At 42.8% G+C, this 23,246-nt stretch overlaps 1 protein-coding gene across 2 annotated transcripts in view; it reads right to left on the bottom strand.

Annotated features, from left to right (window-relative positions):
* The window catches only part of SLC23A2 (solute carrier family 23 member 2), a 139,420-nt gene extending 126,679 nt beyond the window's left edge, over positions 1 to 12,741 (bottom strand). Inside the window, exons 1-2 of one of the 2 annotated variants that reach the window (XM_043478813.1) lie at positions 12,723 to 12,741; positions 12,331 to 12,429 (exon numbers count right to left, since the gene is read on the bottom strand). The gene's annotated coding sequence lies outside the window, so the exon portion shown is untranslated. Of the gene's footprint in view, positions 1 to 12,330; positions 12,430 to 12,705 lie in introns of both variants that reach the window. The other variant, XM_043478814.1, reaches the window with a different exon arrangement.
* Positions 12,742 to 23,246: the final 10,505 nt, after the last annotated feature.

Here is a 23,246-nt window from a genome sequence, read left to right on the forward strand (position 1 = left end):
GGAGTAGGAGTGAAGATGCTTTTCAATCTGAGACAGATCTGTGAGCTTTGCAATCTGAGACAAGATCAGTGAGGGAGAATGGGACTTGAACCCAGAAATGCCTTCTGCTCCAGCTATTTCCCCTGAAGGGAGGAGAGGGGCAGGCGAAGGAGGGGGTGGGGGGGGGCGCACGCCCTGCGGTGAAGTTTCCTGTTTTAAATTTGCTCGGGACTGGGTACCGGGAGGGGACCCAGGGAGGGTGGGGCTGGGGGCTCAGAGCTAACCTCAGGCACGGTCTGGGGCGAGGGGTGGGAGCTGGGGCCTGGAGGCCAGGCTTGAGGAGGAGGAGGCGGGGGCGGACAAAAAAAAAAAGAAAATACAAGGCCTCTGTATGTATGGGAATTCCCTGGCAGTCCAGTGGTTGGGACTCGGCGCTTTCACTGCAGCAGCCCAGATTCAATCCTGGAAGCGGGAACTATGATCCCACGAGCTGTGTGGCAAGGCCAAAAATAAAAGGCCCAATGAGATCTCTATTTTGAAACACATACAAATAAACATATATATGTGCATATGTGAAAGACAGTATACTTTCAAACAAATCAGAAAAAAAGAGGGATCAGCAATGAGTAAACTAAGCTATTTTGTGTATAAGTTTTCACCACAATTCCCAAATTCCTTAAGATGGGACACCGGTCTCACTTTCAGATCTTTTTTCCAGGAATTCTTATCTTAATCCTGACCAATGCCTTCGTATACTTCAGTAGCAATTCTAACCAACAGTTTCCATGTTCCCCATATCATAATTAATTACTGTGAACTTCCTGCATATTCTTCTCAAGTCAGCCCATTTCCTATAGCAAAAAGAAAAAGGACACAAAAATTCCTGAGAAATAACAGACACTCTCCAGGGAGTCTGCTCTATCTTTGCTCTCTGTACAGACCAGGTACAACTATACACACCTAGGAGGAAGTCTAAAGCAAAACCATTCCTTGAGAGAATGACATCAGTGATAATATTAAGAGGAAATGCACAGACCTCTCTAATATTGAATACAATCGTCACCAAAGTGACTGAAAGCTCCACACATGAGGCTCTCACTACTACAAAAATTCTTTTATAGCAATGGTTCTCAAACTCTAGATGCACACTGTAATCACCTGGGAGATTTTTTTTTTAACCACTACATTTATATGCTATACTCTGATCAACTGTATCCTAGCTGATTCCAATTTGCTGTCAAGGAAATTAAGGCTGTATATTTGCTGTTAAGGCTGCTGACTTGAAGCATTTTTTCCAAACATCATACCAGAGTGAGTAGAGAACAATTCAGTAGACTGGGGCCAGCAATTTTTTTTTTTAATTAAAAAAATCAATAAAAGAATAGGACTTCCCTGGTGGTCCAGTGGTTAAGAATATGTCTTGCAATGCAGGGGACTCAGTTTCCATCCCTGTCAGGGAACTGGGATCCCACATACCCCTGAGCAACCAAGACCGCACACTGCCAACTACTAAGCCTGTTTGAGACACAACAAGCTAGTCCCCATGCACCACAAGGAAAGATCCTGCATGAGTCAACCAAGATCCCATGCACCACAACCAAGACCCTACTCAGTCAAATAAATAAATATTAAAAAAAAAAAAAGAAATGAAAATATCAGAAAATATCAGAACGTATTACTGCTAGCACAGATACATATTTTCTCATGAAATTTTTTGTTTCTAATATGTAATTCTTGGCAATACTACCCAGATTAACCTACAGATTGAATGCAATCACTACCAAAAATCTCAGTTGTCTTTTTGGAAAAAATTGACAAATTGATCCTAAAATTCAAATGGAAATGTAAAGGACATAGAATAGTCAAAACAATCCTGAAAAAGAACGAAACTGGAGCACTCACACTTTCCAATTTCAAAACTTAATAAAAAGTTGTGATAACTAAGACAACATAGTCCTGGTATAAACTGTTAGTCACTCAGTCACGTCCAATTCTTTTGTGACCCTACGGACTATAACTCACCAGGTTCCTCTGTCCATGGAATTCTCCAGGCAAGAATACTGGAGTGGGTAGCCATTCCCTTCTCCAGGGGGATCTTTTTGACCTGCATTGCATATAGATAGACATACAAATCAACAGAATAAAATTGAGAATTCAAAAACAAATCTTAACATTTGTCAGGTAAATTTGGACACGGAGGCCAGGACAATTCAATGGGGGGAAAGAATAGCCTTTTTAAAAAATGCTGCTGGAAATCCATAGACAAAGAATTGAAATTGGAGCCCCCCTACCTCACACCATATACAAAAAGGATCAAAGACCCAAATCTATGAGATAAAACTATAAAACTCTTAGAAGAAAACAAAGGGGTAAATCTTCTTTGAAATTACAACAAAAGTACAAGCAATGAAAAAGATAAATAGTACCTTATCAAAATTAAAAAGCAAAAAGCTCTCAATTAAAACTTCGGAAAGTTTAGCTTAATTTAAAACTCAGAAAGTTTCAAAGGACATCAGCAAAAAAATAAAGACAACCCATAAAAAGGAAAAAGTTATTTGTAAAATTATGTATCAGGCAAGGGACACATCACATAATATTAAGAAAATTTATAGCTCAACAATAAAAAGACAATCCAACTGAAAAATGAGCAAAGGACTTAAGACATTTCACCAAAGATGACATAAAACTGGTGAACAAGCCCATGAAAAACTGCCCCACATCATTAGGAAAATGTAAATAAAAACCACAATGAGACACCACTTCACACCTACTGGGATGGCTATTCTCAAAGACAGACAATAACCCGTGTGGAGAAATTAGAACCGTCATAAACTGCTGATGCCTCCACTTGGCAGTTCTTCAAAATGTTAAACAAAGAATTACCGTATGATCCAGTAATTCCACTTCCTGATATTTACCAAAGAAAATTAAAAACATGATCACACCAGTGTTCACAGCACCATTCTTAACGGTAGCTAAAATCCAGAAACGACCCACTGACCATCAACTCGTTAGTCGATAAACAAAATGTGGCACTGATTCTTGCAACAACGCAGACATCTTAAAGACACTGTGCTAAGTAAAAAGCCAATCACAAAAGACCACACATTGTACGATTCCATTTATATGAAACACCCAGATAAGGCAAATTCACAGAAACAGTGCAGATTCCTGTTGCCAAGGCCTGCTGGGGAGGGGAAAAAGGGGGATGACTGTTAATAGGTATGTGGTTTCTGAAATTAAGACAGTGGTGATGGTTACACAACTCTAAAAACAACTGAAACATACCTTTCAAAGTGAAGACTTCATGGTGTGTGAATTCTATCTCAATAAAGCTTTTAAGATTATTCTGTCAAGAGCCCCTTCCCTGTCATTCCCAGAGAACCTCATGTGGTTCCTTTACCGTAAGATAGAAAGGTTATTTATTCATACTAACCCAAAGGCCTTACTTCAGAGTCTTATATTTCACAATCAGATCACAAAATCACTTTGGACGTCACAACTAATTTTTTCCATGAAGTAGAAAAAGTAAATATCAGAATATACATCATATAATATTTTTGTGGAACTTGTTCTTGATATACACACACAGACATATATATGTCGGTGAAAAGTGAGCCAGTCAAAACAAAGTCTGATGGACAGCTACTCAAGGAACAAAACAATAAGTACAAGATCTCAGAATTGAAAACAAAATGCAAGAAAGCTGAAACCACTTTGGAGGGTTACCCTAGGCACTGAACTAAACACTGGAAGTGAACTGGACTCTATGTCTGTTTATACTGGTCAAGTAAATAAAAGATTCCCTACACTGTTAACTGCCCAGGACTTCTGAGAGGCTTCAGAGGAGCCTCCTGCTCCCACGAAGTTCAGGATCACTGCTGGAAATACAGGACCCCAACTTAAACTGGGTGTCAAAAAGCATGTACAAATATGAGAACTTCCACAGAAAAAGAAAAATCAATACGGCTAGTATATTCAGTTTATCTTCACAGGTAAGAAAAAAGAAAGAAAGAAAACCAGAACCCACAAAACTGCTCTGAGGGAAGGAACATTTTCAAAGACTGAGGGTCAGAATCCCTGATACAAAAGATATGAACAGCACAGAATACCTGAACCTGAAGCAAAGGTATAAACTGTATAATTCCTTCCAGCTAAAAATCTGAGTTCATCCTTAAAACAGCACAAAAAGTGAATTTGGAGAATTACAAAAACAGGGACAGAGTCTACCAAAAATTTATTTTGTGGTATACAAAATTCCAGGGTCAATCTCAAGATGACAAATTTTTTGTTCATTCAAACACTAAGTATGATATTGTAATTAAGTGAAAAAGACATTGAAAATAGGACACTTTAATATCATCAAAGATTATAAACAATAATGCATACCAATAAATATTGAAAATAAAAAGGACCACTATCACATTTAGACCTGTTCTGTAAGTACTCTGCAGTTTATATTCAGAAAAAGAAGTATTTAAGAAGAAAAAAAAACAAGACCTTTTGCAGCTAGTATGACTGTCTATCCAAGAAACTCAAGAGAATCTACTGAAAAGTAAAACTTAACAGAGTTTGGTCAGGTAGTATGCCAGACACAGTGCTATTTCATTCCCCTTGTGGACACACAAATGACTCCCCTTGCATCTAGGATATGGCCTATGGGAGAAAATATTACTAATTCCAAGCTCGGCCCATAAGAAAATTCTTCCATGCACAAAATCTGACAAAATCTTGCAAAATAAGAGGCCAGATTTTGAAGTCAATTGTGATGTAAGATGGAAGGAGCCTAAATTCCCAACTCACCTGTTAGGGAGAATCACCTAGAAAAATGTCAGCAAGAAATAACTTTCTATTTTGTTAGTGTACAGACTTTGGCTAGCATTAATTAAGCTGAATAATATAGGTGGTCAGGTATAAGATATAGGGACTGCATATACATACTTTCTTTACACTTGCTTTATAAAATTAGGAAATAGGGTACATGGAAGGGAGGAGGAAGAAAATTATCTCACTCTAAATTGCAAATATTTTAAAATAAAGAGCAATAAATAAGTGATCTGTAGACCATACATTAGTGAGAAGTTTAAAAATGAGAGCTATTAAATCTGCATGAATCAAAAGATTTGTTCCTAGACAGAACAATTCAATATTATAGGATGAAGTCTCCCCAAATTAACATATATTTAATGAAACTGCCGATTAAAAGTTATTTTGAAACCCTAATTTTGTTCCTTTTTATGGATGAGTAGTATTCCATTGTATATATTATATATACCACATCTTCTTTATCCATTCATTTCTCAAAGGACATTTAGACTGCTTCCATGTCTTGGCTATTGTGAATAGTGATGCTATGAACATAGGGTGCATGTATATTTTTGAATTATAGTTTTGTCAAGATATATGCCCAGGAGTGGTACTGTTGGATCATATAGTAATTCTATTTTCAGTGTTCTGGGGAACCTCTATACTGTTTTTTGTTGTTTGTTTTTTTTCCTCCATATTGTTTTCCATAGTGGCTGTACCAACTTACATTCCCACCAACAAGTGCAGAAGAGTTCCCTTTCTCCACACCCTCTCCAGCATTTGTTTAAAAACTGCAAGTCTTAATAGCATATTTCTCAAACAGAGTGAAAGCAGAATCAAATATAACTTATCTAGCAGCATCAACTTTACTCAAAGATTAAGAGGAAAAGTGTTTAATGTTAAGCCAAGTACTGATGTTTCTGGAATAGAATATAAAATTCACATTAATTTTAGATAAAAAGACATAAAACTGTCAGAGTTTTCATACTCCCAGCACTTCAAAATATGCAAATATTCCCCTATACCACACTTTTATGGAGTAATTTGTGAAGTAGTGTCTTAATATAGAAAGAGCTCTTGACAATAAAATGTGAACTCAAACTTTTCAGTACTGATCACATAAATATTAATACTACTATGAAGCAGGAGTAAACAAACTTTCTACAAAGAGCCAGATGGCAAATATTTTAGGCTTGCTGGTCATATGGTGTCTTGAATGGTCACAACTATGTTCCAACAAAACTTGTTTTACAAAAACAGATGCTGGTGGTTCCCCAATCAGCAACATCCCCATCATTTGGGAACTGGTCAGAAATTCAGATTACCAGGCCTCACCCCAGAACTTCTGAATGAGGAACTCTTAAGTTTAAGATTTATCATGTCAGACAAAAAAGAGGCTGTACCCCCAACCAGGTGATGTGCCTTTTGGAGACAGCAAAGGATTTAAGCCAGCACTGCAGCGGGGACAATAAGAGTCTCCAAATAGGATACTGAAACATCAACCACAGCAGAAACAGCATTTCAAGTAGACCTTTTCCTCAGAAGCAGGAGGAGAAGACCATCCACAGAGTTATTATACCAAGACCTTTGTAATGAAGTCTTGGTCCAGAATGGAAAAGTTCATGCAAGTTTAACACTGGAGCATGTATGTCGTTACTTGAACAAAGGGTTAGAGGGAAGCCACTTCAAAGGAAGACTATAAAGTGTTGGGGTTGAGGGCTTGTGGGAGATTCCTACAGGAACAAATGAGGGAACAGAAGGAATAAAGGACTCCAAGTTGGGGTGCAGACCAGTCTTGGGTCAAATTCTGACTCAGCTACCATGATTTTGGGCAAGGAGCTAACCACCACCAACTTCAGCATCCTCAGATGTAAAATGAGAATAATACCTACTTCCACAGGGCTGCTGTGATTAAATGCTGTTAGTGAACAAAGGAAGTGCCAGGCTAAGTGCCGGGTGACCACTGACACTAGTTTCTCTGCTCTCTTCTATGCCAACAGGAGCTAAGAAACACAGACCTTCAAGCAAGACTTGGGTATAGCATTCTACCACTAAGGGACCCAAGCTTTATTGGAGCATTAAGAGCAGAATTCAAGACCCAAGAGTTAACTTAGAAAAGTTAACCAAGCTCCACTTTCTTCATTGATAAGATGCAGACCAGAACCACGCTGGCTGCCAACTGCTGGAATCAACAGTAATGACCTCAAGTGCTCATACACAGCCAGTGCCCATCAGCACTGTCTGGTCTTTCCTGGGTCCCCTCTATTGCTTAGAGAGGTTCCTGGAGAGAAGAACAATTTTTAAACTTCTTTTGAGTTCAACTTAGAAGACAGGAAGATTCAACTCTGTAAGATTCACATGCACATAAATGAGAAAGGTAGCCACCCAGATACGCAGGCCTATACCAGGCGCTCACTGAGACATTCCAGGGCAGCCGAGACACCCCAGGGCAACTGACACAAGGAGACTGTAAGGATCAGCTGCTTTCAGAAAAGCCTGTGAAAAGAACCCATGACTAAAGAAGGCTTTCTGGACCGCAGAACAGAAAAAGCCATGGTTTATGGTCCAATGCCACCCTGACCTCCTCATATGAAAAGAAGAAACTGAAAAACTCATCAATGCTACAGAAAAACAATGATGAAGGAAGAACCAGAGTCAAGACCATAGAGCTGACAGAAAGGGGCTGTGAGTTGCACTCTGAAGTTGCTGAAAAGTTCACGGGCAGTGAGACTTCTTGGTTGAAATCTTAAGTATGATCCTGCATAAGATTATGCACTGCCCACTACTGCACCCATTACACTTGAATACTTAGATATTTCTATATATAGTATATTGCATGATATACAAATCATGTCTATGACACGCCCTAATGGAGGGAAATGGCCATTTTTGATGAATCCAGATTTTTGCTTTTTGTGCTACCTTTAGATTCTAGGCCTGCATAACAACAAAAGAGAAGTAATGCAAGAGACAGTTATGGGGGAAAAAAAAAACAAGTAGATGGAATTTTCCTTTACGGGATAAATTTTCAAGGAAGGCTTTAGAGGCCACCCAGACCTGAAGTCAGGGATTTGCCTGCCTGAGGTCAGAGGAGAGAATTAAGACAAAGGACAGTGAAAAGTTCCCAAGAAGATTTACATTCCCACCCAAGAAGACCTGTTACAAGGGAGAACAAAATCTGACTCCATATTGGATCTGTTTCTTCTACTTTAATCTTTGCTTTAATCCTTGCTTTTGTTCACTAAAAGGTTACTGTCCATACACAATGGTCTGCCTAGGGGAACCCTGTCCCTCCGCTTGATTCTTTGTTCAGAACCCTGTCTACCTGTGGATGGCTACAGAGAAGGAAGAAATTAACAAATCTGCCCTCCCCCACAAGGCTGGCCATTCCAGGAGATATTTGCAAGATTAACAGCCTTTTTACTTTACTTCCTCACCTCCCAGCCCTCTATAAAAGAACCTAGCATCCAGACTCCAATAAGATGGCTATTTTGAGACATAAGCCTGCCATCTTCTCAGTCTGTCAGCTTTCCAAATAAAGTTGTTATTCCTTCCTTCAACACCTGGTTTATGATTTATTGGCCTGTCCTACTGCAAGCAGGCTTCCCTGGTAGCTCAGAGGTAAAGAATCCACCTACCAATGCAGGAGAATTATGCAGGAGAATAATGCAGGGTTTAACCCCCAGGTCAGGAAGATGCCCTGGAGAAGGAAAAGGCCTCTCCAAAATTCTTGCCTGGGAAATCCCATGGACAGAGGAGCCTAGCAGGCTCGCAAAAGAGTCAGACATGACTTAGCATCTAAAACAACAACCACCAGTGGCAAGCAGAGCAAGCTTGGACTCAGTAACAGAATCCCCCACCAAACACTCACCCCACCCTTTACCACTGCATTTGGTCACACCAGGTTGGCATGGCTATTTAACATGCCATGGAACCTGTGGTTCTTGGGGCTGCCACTTTCCTTCTAGGTGCTTGGGCCGGAACTCTGCTGTTGCCCTCAACTCCCTCTCACTCCCCACATATGGTCCATCAGCAATCTCCTCAGCCCCACCTCACAGTATGACTACTTCTCACCACCACCCCCCTTCACTCAATCACCATCTTCAGCCCTGTACTAGCTAGCTCCCCTGCAGACCTACTCTGCTCACTCAGACTTCGGTCTATTCTCACACATCAACAATCAGCATGTCTCTATCCCCTCTCTGTTCAAAACTCTCCAACGGCTCCCACCACCAACCCCGCTTTCAAAGTAAAATCTACAGGCCTGTGGCCTACCATGACTCAACTCCCATAGTCTTTATGACCTCAAAATCATTCTCTCTTCCTCCTGCCTCAGGGCCTTTGAATCTGCAGTTTCCTCCACTAGGAATGCTCTTACCCCAGACATCCACATGACTCGCTTCCTACCATCTCCACTCAAAGATGACTCAGAGCTTCCTGTTCTACCTTCCCTAAAATTTCAGCTCCCACCCAACACTTACTACCCCCAATCCTACCAGATTCTTCTTCAGAGCACAAAGTCTCATTGTCTGCCTCCACATTAGTGTGCGAACTGTGTGTGTGGAGGAAATCTCCATACAGCATCTGGAGCACCAAGAGCATTACCTGGCACACAGTCTGCAGTCAATACATGCACTAAATGTGGGGAGGACTGTGAAAAGCATAAGCTGCAAGCAGACCTCAAATCTTAGAGAGCCAACCATCTAGAACTGGAACTGGTTACAAAACAACAGGCCAGAAAGAGCAAAGCCAGGGATAAAATGAAGAGAGTGCCATAAGGAGCACAAAAGACCAGTAAACCCCATGGTGGTAGCTCATAGCCTAACCTGAAGCAGGAATTCTCCCCCAGCAAAAGAATGAAAGACAGTCCAGAGTCAGGCCCTCTGAGGAAAGAGTAACTGGAAGAAAAGCAGGGAGTGAAATGAATAAATAAGGTTACTTAGCATTGGGGGAGAAGGCAATGGCACCCACTCCAGTACTCTTGCCTGGAAAATCCCATGGATAGAGGAGCCTGGTAGGCTGCAGTCCATGGGGTCGCTAAGAGTCAGATATGACTGGGCGACTTCACTTTCACTTTTCACTTTTAAGCATTGGAGAAGGACATGGCAACCCACTCCAGTGTTCTTGCCTGGAGAATCCCAGGCACGGGGGAGCCTGGTGGGCTGCCGTCTTTGGGGTCGCACAGAGTCGGACACGACTGAAGTGACTTAGCAGCAGCAGCAGCAGCAGCATTGGGAACAGGCTAGTGTGTTGGGAGTTCTTTAGGCAAGACCTGGAAACAGGTCAGGGAAGGACTGCAAAATGTTTAAATTAAAATAACCTAAGAGTATTAAGTAAAAATAAATCAGCTTTTTAAAAGCTTCCATTTACAAGAACAAGCTCTATATAATTGCAAATTATGACTGCTAACTTCTAATTCCCTTAATCATAATGGGAAAATTCCTTAAGCCATCAGTAATGCCAGAAATGAGTCCCCAAACGGATCCCAGATTTTTCCATGGAGACACTGAAAAGGGTGGCAATAATCAACTCAGAATTTCCAATATCCAAAGACTAGGTTTCAGTCAATAATGTTTGGATTAATATCATCAGTCACCAAATTAGCTGAGGTACACCTAACTCATTTCTGCAATGCTATGAGCCTTTGCTACATAAAAGAGATAGGCGGTGTGGTCTGAAACCTAGCCGATATTCTACACAGGTACTTTCATAAGCATTTTTGAAATATCCTAACAGACATTAAAATTGAACTTAACTAGAACTTTCCTGATGGTCCACTGGCTAAGACTACATGCTCCCAGTGCAGGGGGCAGCGGGGCTAGGGTTCCACCCTGCGGCAGAAAACTATATTCCTGTGCGGCACCTAAGTCCCAGCACAGTCAAATAAAGAAATAATTTTTTAAAATAAAGATTAAAAAAAAACAACTCGACTTAAGTGACTTGCCACAGTCAGAAAATAAAACTGCCACACAACCATTTGGGGAACGGGGGTTGAGGACTAATACAAAAGGTATTAAAATACCAAGTTTCTTAAAAAAAAAAAAAAATCACTCCCTACTCCAAGCAAAGAAGTGAAATGCCCTGGAAGTCAAAGAAAGAATCTGATCACCATTTCAGCAAAGGAAAGAATAATCTAGAAAGCAGACAGCTCACGTTCAGGCTGTCAGGTGAAACAAGTAGTCAGCTGGACACACCTACTCACCCCCTTTTAACTAAAACGTGTGCCATGAGGGCTTACTCTGTGCACACTCACTGCTGGGCCTTTAAAAGACAAGTGCCCAGAAAGCTATTAAATTCTGGATGAGTGCAGAGAATTCAGAATTCTGAGCTGAAAAGCTCTTTTTATAAATCTCATCAGACTCACCTTCCAGGCTAAATGGGCAAAGTCATCTGTAAAGATGAAAAGGCAGGTACAGACAACTGGAAGAGCGAGGTCTCAGTCCAACAGCATCCAAATGCAAAAAATATAAAAATTAAAATGTTCCAACCACCACTGACTCTAGCCTCTGGCTTCAAAGAGGAAGAAACTGGGTAAGGAAGGTCACATGGCAATTAATGACAGCTCATCCCAGACTGTCTCAGGACTCCCAGCCATGTCCTCACACTGTCCAGCCTTCTCTGAACACAGACGTCCAAATATTAGCAGGGTTAGCATCTTCCCCCTCCTCTGTTACAGCACTGCAAGACTAAAAGTAGCAGCGACTCTTAATGCCTCAGACCCAGAAATCCCGCAGGGGTGACTTGCTTCCACCTGCAGTTGCCCTCATTTACCCTTTGCACTGACAATCAAGAATTTTAAGTCATGCTTAAAACCCCCAGCCTGCAGGCCGAATTCCTGTCAGCTACCCATCAAAGGGACATCTAAAGTCAAAGGAAGGAGAAAATTCTGCGCCCATCAACTAGTCACACTCGAAAATGTCAATTTCTTTTTTCAGGAAGGTGGCAACAAGGGGACCCCGGCCCCCCAGAGTCTTGTCAGAGAGAAAGGCCCTGGGGACCGGGCAGGAGCTCCTAAAATTACTTGGCGCAGCCACTGTAGGAGAGAAAGAAAGCAAAAATATAAAGGGCAACCCCCCCACCCTCTGCCGTCCCTCTTGATGGCCCTGCATTCCTGGGGGTACAGAGATGCCCGCGCGCACCGCCTGCGGAGGGCCGACCGGAGAGCGATCGCAGGCTGCGCGGGCCGAGGGCCGGGGAGGAGGCGGCAGGCACTGGGTCCCGGGGAGACCCCACTAGCCTCCCCGCCGCGCGGCCTGAGGGCCCGAGCGCCCCGCAGCTCCGGTCGCAAGCAGGGGTGAGCGCTCAGGGGCCCGGCGAGGGCTGGGGGTCGCCAGGCATCCCTGGGTCCCGCGGCCAGGATGACCCGCCGGTGCGGGGACCCGGCAGATGGGCCGGGGTGTGGGGGCGCAGGCCGCGCCGCGGGGCCGCTGACAGCGCGCGGGGGCCGTGCCTGCTTGGCCTCGTGGGCGCCGCAGGCCCCTCGCTGCCGGGCCTGGCAAGTGCGGCCCGCTGGCCAGGTAGGGGGCGCAGCGGCCGGGCTCTCACCTGGCTGCAGCTCGCCGGGCTCCCGTCCTGCCGGCTGCGCCTCCGCTGCGCCTCAGCTCCGCAGTACCAGCCGTTGCCTCTGGCTCCCGCGACTGCCGCCTGCAAAATGGCGCCGCGGAGGGGCGGGCCGGGGGCGGGGAGCCGTGGAGCCGCCCGCCCCCGCGCGGACCTGGACCCACCTCTCTCTCCGCACCCGACCCCCGCCCTCTTGCCTCCCCCGAGGGAGGGCTCCCCGCCGGTCCGCGAAGCTAAGCCCGCCGTCAGGCCCCCCCATATGCCCTCCCCCAGTCGTCCTCGCTGCCCCGCCACTCTCCTTTTATTTCCCACCGCCCCTCGCGTGGGAAGCGCGCCCCTTCTCGTGCCTTCCAGTCTCACCGCTCTTGCGGACCCACTTGGACTGTAGAGCGCTTGCCTGGAGTCTCGTCCTCCTCGTGTCCCCTTTTTACCCAGCCTGACACCGAGCCCTGTCGTCTCTCACTGAAGGTAACCAAGCAATCTGCGGCGCCTTCGGCTCAGCGGATTGGACGTCTTAAGGCACTTTCACTGTTTCTCCAGTTAGGCTGTGAGGTTTGGTTGTTTTTTGGGTTTTTTTTTTAACTTACTGGGGAAGAGGTCCTCATTACATTGTGCAGACCGAGGCTTCTCAGACTCCCCTGAGGGTCGTGTTTAGTTGCGGGTTCTGATTCCGTGCTTTGGGATGCAGCCCGAGAGGCTACATTTCAAAAAAAAAACAAAAAACAAAAAACCAAAAACCCAGGCGATGCCGCTGGATAAGGGTGGCTTAGCGAAAAGGCTGCAAATAAATCCGTGACCCTCAGTCTTTAGCGCACCGCAGCCTCACCTTGACCATCTCAAGATGGCTGGGTCCCATCCCTACGGCTTCTGAGACCAGAGGTGTGGAGTGAGGCTCCAGATGTTGCGTTTCTGACAAGTTCCCGGTGATGATCATGCTGTTCTCTGGGGTTCACACTTTGCAAGCCACTGCTGAAGACTATCTGAACTCAAGCCCAAACAAATAAAAACCTAATAATTAGTACTCTCATAGCACCTTCCATCTTGAAGTTTGTCTAGTTGTTTTTACAACTCAGTAATAACTGATTGTGTTAGTCACTCAGTCGTGCCCAGCTCTTTGCGACCCCATGGACTGTAGCCCACCAGGCTCCTCTGTGCATGAGGTTTTCCAGGCAAGGATATTGGAGTGGGTTGCTGTTTACTTCTCCAGGGGATCTTTCCAACCCAGGGATCGAACCCGGATTTCCTGCACTGCAGGCAGATTCTTTACCAACTGAGCTACAAGGGAAGCCCAATAACTGATTAGTACCCCCAAACAACTCTAAAGAGCTAAAGAACAGTGGACAGTGTCTGACCTACATAAGGAGGAGATTTTACCATCAAATTTCTGCCTGTTTTACACAGTTTGGGGGCCTCAGTGTTATGGATATCACAGATGTCAATGATGGAGGGTAGTGACCAGCAACTGTGGAAATTTTATAAAATAGATGTGGTCTGAGCCTTTGAGAAGCAATATGTCATCCTATTTACTTCTCTAATAACTTGTGTTTTTAAAATACAAGAGTTGGCTTGTAAAATTCAGTACACCCTGGAAGGCCAGGTGTTTTGATCCACACTGAAGATGGAAAAAATAAGAGACAAAAATTCTGTGACCAGTACCTGAAGAAAAGTTCACACTGCCTGTCCGTTTTAACATCTACACCATCCTCTTATACCAGAAAGAGCCTTTTCCAGCCAACCTGTTTTGGGGGGCTGTGGAACGTGGACAGGAGGTACTGATGTTTTGTTCAGCCAGGGATGAGAGAACTCAAATAGAAGAAGGGGAGCTAACTGTTGCATCCTCAGTATCTCCCTGTCCTTCCCTAGACAGTTACAGGGTTTTTCTATCCTGAAAAACTTCCCCTATCCTGGCCTCTCCCACCCTCCTACCTTTCTTCCTTCCCTGGCCTTCTCCTTACTCCTCAGGTACTGTCACTCTTTGCTTTCTCTAATGACAAAGTTACCAGTGACCTTCTAGTTGCCAAATCCAACTGCCTGTTTACGGACCTTTTCTTCCTTGATGCTTCTGTTAACAGTCCATTGATTTCTCCCTCCTTCTCAAAACTCTTTTCTAGCAATAATACCACTGGGTCTTACATATCATTCTACACCCATTCCGTCTCAGTGATTTACTCATGCTCACCTCTAGAAATGTTAATTTTCCTTAATATCTCCTTTCTCTCCGTCTTTTCCCCTGCCCTGTCCTTCTCTGAAAGTCAGCCATCTTCTTATGATTCCCAAATCTCTCTCCAGACCAGACAGACATCTTCCTGAACTTCTAGGCACACATTTCCAATTGTCTTCCAGATAACCTCTCCTGGATACTATCTAGGAATTTTAAATATGACATCTCCACAAAATTTTTATTGATGAAATTCAAAATATAATAATCATTGACATAATATTTTTGTAATGCAGGGCACTAATGATGATAGAATTGGCAGTGGAGGGGGAGATTTTGCTTAATTGCGGTCCAGTTAATTAATTGGAGTCCTGACGGAGGAGCCTGGTAGGCTACAGTCCGTGGGGTCGCAGAGTCGGACACGACTGAGCGACTTCACTTTCATTTTCACCGTTAAATTGATTGCAAATGTTCGTCTGTAAAATCACTCTTAGCTGAAGCCAGAACAGTCCATGCATTGTAGTTTGCTGACCCCTGAGAAAGTGCTTGAAGAGGAGGGCAAAAGCTTCTTCCCTACACCATCTTTTGGTGTCAGGGGAATTGACGCTTTCTAAATCAGACCCATTCTGAAACATACCTAGGCATGGCACAGCATGGGAGGGCCCAAGACCTACCTGAAACGATATCTGTTTTTGGTTTTTTTTTTTTTTGCATATTCAATGATGTACATTGCACCATTGTGTAAAATGAAAGAAGGAAAGAATAAAAGGGAAAGAAAGACCCAAATGTCCATTAACCGGGGAATGGCTGAATAAACTGTGGTATAGCATTGTATGGAGTATCATGTAGCCCTCTCCCCAATCCCACTCCCTTACTTTCCTTTTTTAATTGAGATATAATTCACATACTATAATATTCACCTTTTTAAAGTATATAATTAAATAGTTTTAATTTGTTCACAAAGCTGTACAACCATCACCACTATTTAATTTTAGAACATTTCCATCACCCCCAAAAAGAAACATCATACCTATTAGCAGTCATTCACCCTTCTTTGCCTCCCGCCAGCATCTGGCAACCACTAATCTACACTCTATTTCTATGTATTTGCCTAATCTGGACATTTAATATAAATGGAATGATATGACATGTTATCTTTTGTGACTGGCATCTTTCACTTAACAGAATATTTTCAGGGTTAAAACATATTGTAGCATGTCAGTATTTCATTCCTTTTTTTATTGTGGTAAAATATACACAACATAAAATTTACCATTTTAGTCATTTTGAAATGTACTTAATTCATTTTTAAATGTACTTAATTTTAAATGCTACTTAATTCAGTAGCATTAAGTGCACTTATGTTGTTTTGTAACCATCACCACTATCCATCTCCAGAACTTTTTTATCATCCCATACTGAAATTCTGTACCCATTAAACAATAACTTCCCATGCCCCCAGGTAACTACTATTCTATTTACTGTCTCTGAATTTTCCTGTTCTAGGTACATCATTTAAGAGGACTCATACAATATTTGTCTTTTTGTATCTGACTTCTTTCACTTAGCCTAAGTGAACACTCATCCCAGTTGTAGCACATATCAGAATTCCATTCTTTCTTAAAAAATACTTATTTATTTATTTGGCTGCACTGGGTTAAAGTTCAGCAAGCAAACTCTTACAGCATGTGGAATCTAGTTCCCTAACTAGGCATCAGACCCAGGCCTTCTGCTTTGGGAGCACAGAATCTTAGCCACTGGACCACCAGGGAAGTTCTCATTCTTTTTTAAGGTCAGAATATATTCCATGTATAGATATACCATAAGATGACATCTTCACCACCAGGCTGACACCAAGAGAGACAGCTATGGGTAGCCGTGTCCTCAAGGTGCAAGCCGGGACTGGGAGTACGGGTGAGAAATCTGCAAAAGAAATCAACATACAAAGATAAGAAGCTGAGGTTTCTTAGGCAGGAGGGCTGGGCTTGGTGGAGATGTCCAGGTGGTGAGTGAGCAGGAAAGAGCTGGCCTGAGGCTTAGAAAGACTAGTGCTTTGTATTTGATGACTATAGAAAATGACTCAGTCCCTCTCTGAGAGCTGGGACCTCTATTCCCCAAAAAGGGACAAAAATTTAGACATCATTGTATCATTTTCCAGCTATCAGATTGGCAAAGATTAATAACAAGGTTGGTTATGGCAAAGGGAATCTGTGGGAGGAAATCTAAATTGGTCTACCCTTTCTGGAATAGAATTTAGTATTATCTGTATGTTTAAATGCACATATATTTTAAAATATTTGTTTAAATGCATGTGCTCTTAACCCAGAAGACAAGTTCTGGGAATGACACAAACATACGCTGGTGGGCATGAGGATTTATGGACAAGGATGCTCAAGAAGACACGTCCTCTGCCCCTTCAACCTCCTCCATGTCCCCCTTTGCTCAGCAGCCCCGCTTGGCCTCCGGCCGCTCCCATTCCCAACCCCATCAACCTCAAATTCCCTATCTGTTCATACCCACTACTACTTGTTTGCTACTTCCAAAAGACCTTTTCCCCATGAGCCATGCATTCCCTCAGCCCTGCTTCTGTTTATCCACAGTCCCATCTACCCTTGAGAGGCCCCTCCTCCAGTCTCTGACCTAAAGAGCTCTCTGAGACCTCCGTCCCTCAGGTGTTCTCCTTCTCTGCATTTCAGTGTTGACCCTCCTTTCTAAAAACCCACTTCCTCCCCAGGTGGTGCACCCCTCTCCCCTTCTCAGTTCAGCTTCTGGAGAGAGCCACTCCCAGTCCCTGTCTCCGCATTCTGACATCTCTCCTCTCTTCACCCCCTGGCAATCTGGTTCTGTCCCTATTTTCCTCCAAACTGCACAGTCCAGGAGATCTTTTCTATATACATCTTACTAAAACTTTCTGGAGATATTTGGCATAGCTGGTGCTACGTTCCCCCAGGAAAAGTTCTCGTTCCTTGGCTTTGTGGCTGCATTTCTGACTTGTTCTTATACATCCCTGACCATCTTTTTTTTTTCCTGCTTCTTCTCAGACTCGTTTTCCTCCTGCCTGCTTCAAACACTGGGGTTGGAAATAGGGAGAGTGTGGTTGTGTCTGTTTCTGTTTTCCCCTCAGAAGCCATTCAGGGGCTTTGCTGTTCCTTCTGCTTGGACTCTTTCCTCTGGATCATTGTTGTTCACCCTTTAAGTCTCATCTTGGCATCTTGTAGAAACCTTTCTTGAGCCCTTCAGCTGGTATACATGTACCCTGGAGTAATTCCTAGTATTTAGAATAGAATTACATTGAAATGATTTGTTTTTCTGTCTCACTCCCCTGCCTCACTAACTGTCAGCTCCTCTAGGACAGGGATCTTAATCTATGTAACTCTGCACGTGGCTAAAATAGTGCCTACACAACAGTAGGTGCTCAGTAAGTACATAGTGATCTCAGCTGTTGAACTGAACCAATGGGGCCTGATCACTGATGGAAGGTAAGATGTGGAGAGAGAGGCATACTCAGGATTAACTCCTAGGTTCCTGGAGAACTGGAAGCTAAGAGAGAAAATAAATTAGAGACAAAACACAAAAAGCCTCAAATGTTGGGTAAAAAGAAATTATAGAATTTTATTCTGTAAAGGAGTCATTTGAACCTAGACCCTCAGAGAGACACTTAGTCTTTGGGGGAAAAAACCTGAAAAAGAATAAAAATCCGTCAGTAATTATCTAAAGTAGAAAAGAAGCAAAATTAATTCTAGCATTGGAATTTAGGATGCTGTCGCCCTGTGGGGGGATAGTGATTAAGGAGAAGCCCATGGGGTCTTCTGAAGAGCTGGTCATGTTCTTTGCTTTGATGTGGGTGCTAGGCATGCAAGCACATTCACTTTGTGAGATCTCGTTAAGCTACACCCTTGTGACATGTGCATTTGGTGGCGCTAGTGGTAAAGAACCCGTCTGCAAATGCCGGAGACTTAAGAGACGCTGGTTCGATCCCTAGTTGGGGAAGATCTCCCAGAGAAAGAAAGGCAACCTGCTCCAGTATGCTTACCTGGAGAATCCCATGGACAGAGCAGCCTGGCAGGCTATAGTCCATAGGGTCGCAAAGAGTCAGACGGTACTGAAGCAACTTAGCACACACACAGCATACTATGAAAAGTCTTTAGTAAGTAAATGCAACAACTAGGCTTAAGAAAAAGTCCAGTTAATGAATTTATATCCAATAAATCAGGTATTCCCCATTTTAAATAACATGGTCCATCTCCAAAAGAAAGTGGCAATGAAGCCCCAATCTAAAGTGGATTCTGGGGCAGAAGTTCAGGCCAAGGAAGGTGAACTGATCCAAGTTGTGGTTTTCAGGAATGGGTACTTTAGAATACAGTGATGTGCACATATATACTACAGGATGTGAAGGTTTGATTTTGAATATTCTTTACTCTTCAGATAATTGTGACATAAAATTCTTGTAACCTTAGAGAGAAGGCACAGGATCCCTGCCCCATCTCTGCCTAGCTGAATGACCTTGGGGAAACCATTTAACCAGGCTACGTGTAGGTGTCCCATTATGCAAACTTAAGATAATTCTTTCTATTCTATCTACCACCTAGTGAGTATATGGATTAAATGACATAATTACTGTGAACGTATTTTTTACAGATTGTTTTCCATAGCCCTGTACAAATAAAAATTACATATTAGTATAAGAGGCCTAATCTAGCTGTAAAACTGAGCCCACGATTGGTTTTGAGCCATAAAAATGAGCCATACCACACACTCATTCTTTCCCTAGACTATGTTTACATTCTATCTATAATAAATTTCATTCTCTTTGTTTTTGATAAGATCTCCAGTTATATAAGGTCAATGGGAATTTAGGTCCTTTGTGCCCAGATTGTTGACTGCTCCACTTACTCATCTAAGTTAGTATAGCCACATCACTGGTCACATGTTACCTGGCAGGCACTGGGCATCATTGACAAAGCTCACCTCACCTGCCACAGTGAGCCTACATACTGGTAAGTATAAGAGGTCAGGAGAGAAATAATTGTATACCCAATGTCTAGCTGGGCTCCTGGTACCCAGTGGACTTGTGTTCTAAGTAATGAAATGGTAACCAGTAAGTAAATAAAATTTGTGTCTGTGATAAAATGCTAAAAAGGGACAATAAAAGGGGCTGACTATAATCCAGGTTGGGGCATCATCTTAGGTAAAGTGATAAAGAAGGACTAAAGAGGGGACATTATTGCTGTGACTCAAAGTCAATTATACTGAGTTGGGAAAGACCATTCCAGAAAGAGGAATAGCAAGTATAAATGTCCTGAGGCAGGAAAAAGCATGTCATGTTTGATAAATTGAAAAGCAGTTGATGTGACTGGTGACACAGAAGGTAGGAGGGAGAATGCGATGAAATGAGATTGAGAAAGAGGTCATGAGAAGCCCAGATGAAACAGGGTTTCTAAGTATGATAAGAAGTCATTAGAGGGTATGAGCAGGGAAATAATATGATCTCATTTCTATTTTAAGATGATCACTCTGTTGCTATGTGGTTTGGGGTGCGTCAAAAGTAAAGCAAACAAAACAGGGAGGAATTATAGTAGCTCAGATGGAAGAAGGTGGCTTGACCTGAAATGAGAGCAGTAGAAATGAACATAATGAGGCAAATTCAAAATATCCTTGGAAGATAAAATGATGGGGATTGCTAACAGGCTGTATATGGAGCTCAAAGGAAAGGAAGGAATCAAGGAAGGCTTTTGGGTTTGGAGCTTAGGCAGTCAGGTAGGTGAGGAACTACTTCACAGACAGGATGAATGGAGGAGTGTTGGAAAAGTCTGGGAGACTTCTAGCTGTGACATTTCAAAAAGGAACAATTGGATAGCTGTATCCAGATTCACTCTTATGGGCTCTGGGAGGAGGGTTGGGCTGGAGTTACACACTTGGGAGTCATCAGCTCTGTGTAATATTTAAAGCCAATGAATCCAATAGGATCATCTAGGAGAGTATACAGATGAAGAAGAGTGAAGTCCCAGAGATGAGCCCAAAGAGACTTCACCAGCACAGGAGACTGCGTAATACCCAATGTTGGTGAAGACATGAGGAAATGAAAACCCTCCCACACTCTTGACAGGAGTTAAATCAGTACAACCTTTCTGGAAACCTTGGTAATGTATATTTTAAATCTTTAAAAAGTGCTTACACTTTAATCTTACAAGTCTATAGAAGTTTTAGTTCAGTTCAGTTCAATCACTCAGTCATGTCCGACTCTTTGCTACCCCATGAACCACAGCACACCAGGCCTCCTTGTCCATCACCAACTCCTGGAGTTTACCCAAACTCATGTCCATTGAGTCAGTGATGCCATCCAACCATCTCATCCTCTGTCATCCCCTTCTCCTCCTGCCCTCAATCTTTCCCAGCATCAGGGTCTTTTCAAATGAGTCAGCTCTTCACATCAGGTGGCCAAAGTAATGGAGTTTCAACTTCAACATCAGTCCTTCCAATGAACACCCAGGACTGATCTCCTTTAGGATGGACTAGTTGGATCTCCTTGCAGTCCAAGGGACTCTCAAGAGTCTTCTCCAACACCACAGTTCAAAAGCATCAATTCTTCAGCACTCAGCTTTCTTGATAGTCCAACTCTCACATCCACACATGACCACTGGAAAAACCATAGGCTTAACTAGATGGACCTTTGTTGACTAAGTAGTTTCTGCTTTTTAATATGATGTCTAGGTTGGTCATAACTTTCCTTCCAAGGAGTGTCTTTTAATTTCATGGCTGCAGTCACCATCTGCAATGATTTTGGAGCCCAAAAAAATAAAGTCTGACAGTGTTTCCACTGTTTCGCCATCTATTTGCCATGAAGTGATGGGAACAGATGCCATGATCTTAGTTTTCTGAATGTTGAGCTTTAAGCCAACTTTTTCACTCTCCTCTTTCACTTTCATCAAGAGGCTCTTTAGTTCTTCACTTTCTGCCATAAGGCTGGTGTCATCTGCATATCTGAGGTTATTGATATTTCTCCCGGCAATCTTGATTCCAGCTTGTGCTTCTTCCAGCCCGGCGTTTCTCATGATGTACGCTGCATATAAGTTAAATAAGCAGGGTGACAATATACAGCCTGACATACTCCTTTTCCTATTTGGAACCAGTCTGTTGTTCCATGTCCAGTTCTAACCGTTTCTTCCTAACCTGCATACAGGTTTCTTAAGAGGTAGGTCAGGTGGTCTGGTATTCCCATCTCTTTATGAATTTTCCACAGTTTATTGTGATCCACACAGTCAAAGGCTTTGACATAGTCAATAAAGCAGAAATAGATGTTTTTCTGGAACTCTCTTGCTTTTTCAGTGATCCAGCAGATGTTGGCAATTTGATCTCTGGTTCCTCTGCCCTTTGTAAAAGCAGCTTGAACATCTGGAAGTTCACAGTTCACGTATTGCTGAAGCCTGGCTTGGAGAATTTTGAGCATTACTTTACTAGCGTGTGAGATGAGTGCAATTGTGCGGTAGTTTGAGCATTCTTTGACATTGCCTTTCTTTGGAATTAGAGTGAAAACTGACCTTTTCCTGTGGCCTGTGGCCTGCTGAGTTTTCCAAATTTGCTGACATATTGAGTGCAGCACTTTCACAGCATCATCTTTTAGGATTTGAAATAGCTCAACTGGAATTCCATAACCTCCACTAGCTTTGTTCATAGTGATGCTTCCTAAGGCCCACTTGACTTCACATCCCAGGATGTCTGGCTCTAGTTGAGTGATCACACCATTGTGATTACCTGGGTCGTGAAGATCTTATTTGTACAGTTCTTCTGTGTATTCTTAATATCTTCTTAATACCTCTTCTGTTTCTGTTAGGTCCATACCATTTCTGTCCTTTATTGAGCCCATCTTTGCATGAAATGTTCCCTTGGTATCTCTAATTTTCTTGAAGAGATCTCCAGTCTTTCCCATTCTATTGTTTTCCTCTATTTCTTTGCATTCCAGGCATAGGAATGTTAGGTCCATGAATCAAGGAAAATTGGATGTGGTCAAACAGGAGATGGCAAGAGTGAACATCGACATTCTAAGAATCAGTGAACTAAGATGGACTGGAATGGGTGAATTTAACTCAGATGACCATTATATCTACTACTGTGGGCAAGAATCCCTTAGAAGAAATGGAGTAGCCATCATAGTCAACAGAAGAGTCTGATATGCAGTACTTGGATGCGATCTCAAAAACGATAGAATGATCTCTGTTCGTTTTCAAGGCAAACCATTCAATATCACGGTAATCCAAGTCTATGCCCCTACCAGTAATGCTGAAGAAGCTGAAGTTGAACAGTTCTGTGAAGACCTACAAGACCTTTTAGAACTAACACCCAAAAAAGATGTCTTTTCATTATAGGGGACAGGAATGCAAAAGTAGGAAGTCAAGAAACACCTGGAGTAACAGGCAAATTTGGTCTTGGAGTACAGAATGAAGCAGGGCAAAGGCTAATAGAGTTTTGCCAAGAGAACACATTGATCATAGCAAACACCCTCTTCCAACAACACAAGAGAAGTTGTGTTGGACATCACCAGATGGTCAACACCAAAATCAGATTGATTATATTTTTTGCAGCCAAAGATGGAGAAGCTCTATACAGTCAGCAAAAACAAGACTAGAAGCTGACTGTGGCTCAGATCATGAACTCTTTATTGCCAAATTCAGACTTAAATTGAAGAAAGTGGGGAAAACCACTAGGCCATTCGGGTATGACCTATCGAAGTTTATCCTATGGAAAT

This window comes from Cervus canadensis, chromosome 10, assembly GCF_019320065.1.
Source record: "Cervus canadensis isolate Bull #8, Minnesota chromosome 10, ASM1932006v1, whole genome shotgun sequence".
Taxonomy (NCBI): Eukaryota; Metazoa; Chordata; class Mammalia; order Artiodactyla; family Cervidae; genus Cervus; species Cervus canadensis.